Source organism: Globicephala melas, chromosome 1 (assembly GCF_963455315.2).
Source record: "Globicephala melas chromosome 1, mGloMel1.2, whole genome shotgun sequence".
Taxonomy (NCBI): Eukaryota; Metazoa; Chordata; class Mammalia; order Artiodactyla; family Delphinidae; genus Globicephala; species Globicephala melas.
The window spans coordinates 80,593,736-80,599,966 of NC_083314.1; the positions used below are offsets into that span (position 1 = coordinate 80,593,736).

The 6,231-nt window shown below is 47.4% G+C and overlaps 1 non-coding gene across 1 annotated transcript; it reads left to right on the forward strand.

The window, feature by feature from the left end:
- Positions 1–5,936: 5,936 nt before the first annotated feature.
- TRNAN-GUU (transfer RNA asparagine (anticodon GUU)) lies at positions 5,937–6,010 on the forward strand. Its single transcript has one exon. It is a non-coding gene; the product is annotated as a tRNA-Asn (tRNA).
- The last annotated feature ends 221 nt before the right edge of the window (positions 6,011–6,231 follow it).

A 6,231-nucleotide genomic window follows, 5' to 3' on the forward strand; every position in this document is an offset into this window, starting at 1 on the left:
ATTTTCTCCATTCTATTTCCAAGATTTTGGATCATCTTTACTGTCATTACTCTGAATTCTTTTTCAGGTAGACTGTGTATTTCCTCTTCATTTGTTTGGTCTGGTGGGTTTTTACCTTGCTCCTTCATCTGCTGTGTATTTCATTGTCTTCTCATTTTGCTTAAATTACCATGTTTGGGGTTTCCCTTTCACAGGCTGCGGGTTTGTAGTTCCCATTGTTTTTGGTGTCTGCCCCCAGTGGGTAAGGATGGTTCAGTGGGTTGTTTAGGCTTCCTGGTGGAGGGGGCTGGTGCCTGTGTTCTGGTGGATCAGGCTGGATCTTGTATTTCTGGTGGGCAGGATTGTGTCTGGTGGTGTGTTTTGGGGTATCTGTGAACTTATTATGATTTTAGGCAGCCTCTCTGCTAATGGGTGGTGTTGTGTTCCTGTCCTGCTAGTTGTATGGCATAGGGTGTCCAGCACTGTAGCTTGCTGGTCATAAGTGGAGCTGGGTCTTAGCATTAAGATGGAGATCTCTGGGAGAGCTTTCACCGTTTGATATTATGTGGGCAGGTCTCTGGTGGACCAATGTCCTGAACTCAGCTCTCCTACCTCAGAGGCTTGGGCCTGACACCCAGCCGGAGCACCAAGACCCTGTCAGCCACATGGCTCAGAAAAAAAGGAGGAAAAAAAGAAAGGAAAAAAGAAGATAAATAAAATATATAAAGTTATTAAAATAAAAACAAAAATTATTATTAAAAATAAAAAGTAATAAAAAAAAGAAAGAAAGAAGAGAGCAACCAAACCAAAAACCAAATCCAATCCACCAATGATAACAAGCGCTAAAAACTATACTGAAAAAAAAAGAAAAATATGGACAGACAGAACACTAAGACAAATGGTAAAAGCAAAGCTTAAGTCTTAGCTTCATTGGACACTGCACACAAAGCCTTGGGCTCCATAAAACTCTGACTGGCTCATGTACAAAATTCAACCTCGAATTATATCTTAGTTTCATTCGGAAGGGTCACTCCTGTCATGATCAAGGGTGGTACGAATGGCTCTCCTTTGGGGAGTGATCTGAATCTTCAGAATCTCCCTGCAACTCCAAATGGGATCTGGGCTCCAGACTTTATTTAAATAAACAGTTTACAATGTACTCCAATCCAGTCATCGTCTTCACTGGATTCTCTGACATCCGACCTCCAATTTTTACCCTAAAAGGAAATTATTAAAGTGTGTTCACAGAACAAAATACACATATCATTAATGGGCAGCTATTTGAATATTGAAATGTGTAATCATCACCAGGATCACGACATAGAAATTTTTTGTCATTCAAGCATGGCCCTCTGATACACCTTCCAGGTAATGCCCACCCATCCCCTGATACTTTAAACAATTCTGATGTCTTCCGTCTCAAATTAGGCTTGCTCTTTCTTCAAGTTCATGTTTCTGAATATACACGTTTCTATCTAGCTATTATCAAGCAACATTATTATGTTTAATATATATATATATTTGTGTTTCTCACACCTTAATTTTGGTGTTAATGATAAGCATTACACTAATGTAAAACTATTTCACGTATGATGAACATTGGGGTGGTTTCAAACTACAGCATTGGGAAAGGCTCATATGAATGCCTTTCTACTATAACTTGTGAATATGAGAATAAATATCCATTAAAGGTAAAGGAGCCATGGACCAAAAACTCGGCCAGGAAAGCAAAACCAGTGCCTTCTATCCTAGAGATGCTAGACTGGGGGAGTGGAGGGGCACAGTGAGGCAAGTCAGAGAAAAGTAGAATTTTTACTGCCATTGAAGGGCATATCCTCTTCAATCATTTCTCCACTGTCCAAGGTCCACTGAGGGAAGAACCGACAATGGGAGCGTCACTCCAAAGTGGTTCAGTGCACAGATTCTGGGCTCTACTGGAGCATTTTCTGGGCATCTCTTCTGGGTAAGAGTGGACGCCGCAGGATTTCCTGCTGTTCCCTAAGGAGCAGTGGGAGAGATGCCTACCTGGCCAGGTTCCTGGGCTATGCCACCCAATCCCTCAATGAGGAGCTTCAATTCCGGGCCCTTGTGTCTGCCAAGAGAACCAACAAGAAGGTGTTGCCTCCTACCACCACAAGTGCTCTCTCTTCCTCTTGTTAGAAAACGTTGATCCAACTCCTTTCCCTATCACTAGAGGTATGTTGGGACACTTCTGCTTATTGGGAGGGGTGACTTACACTCCCGAAGAACACAGCTGGAGTAGAGAAGGAGGCGGGAGAAGGGGAAGCCTTATGAGAGGCCATGGAGTTGGCTAGGCCTGGAAGGGAAAGCGCTGTTGGTGCCGGGAGCCTCCTTGAGAAGGCAGGCCTCTGGCCTCCATGTTCCCGGAAGCAGTACCTCCTTCTGACCTGCCCCAAAGGGACTGTGGAGCGCGAGGCTTCCGGGCAACGTCTCCCATGTTTTTTCACCATCCCTGTGGTGTGGCTTCTCTGTTGCTGGTGCCTGCCAGCCAGCGGGCCTCCCCAGCAAAGTGCCACACAGGGACACGGACACACAAACAGGACAGTCAGGAGGCTTGGCGCAAGAAGCAGGACCCATCCATACACTTTGGTCACGACATAGGAGGGCCAGGAAGATGCGGCTGCTCACCGGAATTCCGAGGCAGTTGAACACAGTGTGGCGCGCCTCTTGCCCTGGGTCGGCGTAGCACAGTGAGGCATCACGGAAGAGACGTCGTCTGCCATGAACCAAGGGATATCAGGAGAGAGCGGCAACTCAAACCCCCGCCCCCCCACCAGCACCAATTCCCTCCCACAGGTGGGGAAATCACAGCCATCAGCTTTTCAGGAGTGCAGTGGATAAGCCTTACACCCTGGGGAAAGCACCTTCAAGATCATGACAACTCTTTTGTCAGGTAACTAGGGGAACACACCCTGCAGGCACCAGTGCAGGCTCGCACCCCTCCAGTGTTCGCTCAGGATCACCACCCTCCCCTCCACCCGCCCTTTGCCGTTCTTCTAAACTGCTCTCCCCAAAGGAATTCAAGCGAAGACCCTCCAAACCTCTCCCATCCACCCCCACACCCTCTCATAAACCCACCCTCAGCCCGGCCCATCAGACTAACCACCTTTCAGCGGTGGCTCCAGAAGGAGGGACCCACAGCCTCAGCTCCGTCTCATCTACGTACTCTACCCGCTGCCTCTGCACACTTGGTCCACATCCTCTCCCCCTCCCTCTCCCTGGCTATCCTCTTGTCCTACAGTGGAAGCAACATTTGTCCCAATAGGTCTTCAGTGTGAGTGTCCAAGGGAAAAAGGAAAACACGCTCATTGTCTGGTAGAGACCACAGGGATTTTTTTTTTTTTTTTCGGTACGCGGGGCTCTCACTGCTGTGGCCTCTCCCGTTGCGGAGCACAGGCTCCGGACGCGCAGGCTCAGCGGCCACGGCTCACGGGCCCAGGCGCTCCGCAGCATGTGGGATCCTCCCGGACCGGGGCACGAACCCATATCCTTTGCATCGGTAGGCGGGTTCTCAACCACCGCGCCACCAGGGAAGCCCAGACCCCAGGGATTTGAATCAAGAGCAGTTGGAGAAGTTGCCTGGATCGCCATCCTTTTGGTATTCATTTTTACACCTACCTTCTGATTATGGCACCGATAACAGTTTTCCGTTTGTGGTAGTGAGATGAACTGAAAAGTCAAATTACTCAGGAAAATGAATATGACTCGAATGAAAGAGAATATGTAAACAATATATTCCATCCTCGCTCAACTGATGAGTGTGTGGAGATGGCAAAGGCCTGGGAGGCCGGGCACTCTCCGCTGATGCTGTGCCAGTCATTAGATCTGCACGTGTCGCCACTGGGAACACACTGAGCCTGGGTCTCTGTCTCCGAGAGCTGCCTTGGAAGGATCCACCTGCACCACAGCGACCGACCACCTGACCCTGTTTCCTTTCCCTGGAAAGGCTAAGCCAGGGTCGTCCTGGATCACAAAGGAAGATATCTTAACGGCCAGAAGTTATAAGAAAATATTCCTGACATTTTTATTTATTAGGGAAATGCACATTAGTACTATAAGGACATATCATTACACACCCTCCAGCATGGCTATATCTAAAAGAATTAGTACACCAAATGCTGACAAGAATGCACAGAAACTGCAACTGTAGTTGCTGGTTTGAAAACATTCTAGGGCACTGTTTGTCAGTTTCTAATAAAGTTAATCTTGTACCTACTCCACGACCCAGCAGTTGCAGTACTTCCATGAATGCATAAGTATACAAAAAGATTGGTATAGAATATTTATCAATGCACCAAGAATATTCATTGAAAACAATAACACCAGAATTACTCCAATAATACCAAAATTAAGAAGTGATATACACAATAATATGGTTATGTTTAATGAACATAATGTTGTATTTTAAAAGCCAGATACAAAAAAATACATTCATTCATTTGAATTTCAATAGCAGGCAATAGTAATTTCGGCAATAGACCTCACAATAGTAATTAACTAAATGCGATAGGGTAACAATTGCCTGGAAAGGGACTGAGTATATTTCTGGGATCATGGCAATTTTCTATAACTTGATCTGGGTGATGATTACGTTTGCTAAAATTCCACAACTTGTTAGTTTTTTTATACAAATTAGTGTATATATGTCAATCCCAATATTCAAGTTCATCCATTCCCCCCTCTAGGTTTTTCTCCCTTGGTGTCCATACATTTGTCTTCTACATCTGTGTCTCTATTTCTGCCTTGCATAAAGATATGTGCTTTTAACTCTACATGAACTATAGTTCAAAACTAGTGACTGGTGAACGAAGGCAAGCTGGTGTAGACAATGAACAACTAGTTCGCATTTTACTGTAAACTCATTAAAAACTCGTTCTCCTTTAGTGTAACAACCCTCACTGGTATTTGAATTATCTTTAACAGTAAAACGGCTATGACCACACTATTTTATTAGTGGAAGATACAGACAAGGATCCTTGAGAGGCGGTATTTCAACTTTGGGGATATGTCCTGCTCAACAGTGAGACAAGGAACCGTCCTAGGTTTCGCTTTGACCGGCGCCCGCGGGTTTGTGCACTGTGGGATTTACTGCTCTTCTCACCGCATCGCGCTCGGCGGCCAGCAGTAAACTGCTCTCTGAACGCTGCTAAAGGGCGCAGCTGGTGCTGGCATTAAAAGCAAACCGAAAGACAGGTCATAGACACGAACTTGCTGTAACTTTGATTTGAACCGAGGTTGATGCAGCCACAACACAGCACTAATCACTGTACAGTCACGATGCACCAGAGGCCAACAGGTAATTTCTTTGACATAAATATTTTCACATTATTTTTGCTGTTTAATTCTTAGACACACATGCTCGTGCTTTTCTCTCTTTCACGCCCTTCTCCTGTTCTCCCTCCCTATTCAGTTACTTAATAAAACCAATTTTAATCTCTCAAGATCCGGCCTGTGCCTCACAGGCTTCCTGGGAGGTCTGTCTCATCCATGCCTCTGCTTTCTTTCGCTCCTTTTCACATTTGCTCTTTGGACCTGATTTCCTTCCCGCTGCAGCCAAGCCGACCACATCTACTAAACCGCTGCCCAGCTGGGGAGATGGTCGAGTGAAGGCGGAGCAAACGGGGAGCTGTCACGGAACCCATTGGGCACGCAGCTTCCCTCCGGCCCCCCTCAGCTCAGGCCCGGGGGCGCCTCCGGGGCGCCGATATCTGCGGCGGGTGTGGAGCAAGGCGCGGCGGGGACGCTCGGCTGCCCTTGGGCCTTCGGGATAGCCCGACGCACGGCTCCCCCACCGGAAGGAGCACGCTGCGTCGACTCCTCCTCTCCCGTTGTCCGAGCCTTCGGAGCCGTCGTCGCTGTCCTGCGAAAGGCGGGTGGCTCCGCCTACCTTGGGACTGCTTACGTTCTACATAGATGAAAGAGGATGCTTCCCCCGCGTCTCTGTGGCGCAACCGGTTAGCGCGTTCGGCTGTTAACCGAAAGGTTGGTGGTTCGAGTCCACCCAGGGACGCCTTCGTGGCCTTTTCAATATGTAATTTAAGGGTTTGCAGTTATTTCTGCCTCGTACATCATTTCTACGTAAACTCAGAGGAAGGCCTCCTTTACTTTTCTTGTCACCCGTGTCTTGTCCACAGCAAGAGAACCTAAGCCAAGATCACTGCTGCTCTTCTGATCCTCACAGAAGACCCCCGAAGGACACAGGTCACCTGGAATCCAGGATTCCTGGAAAGA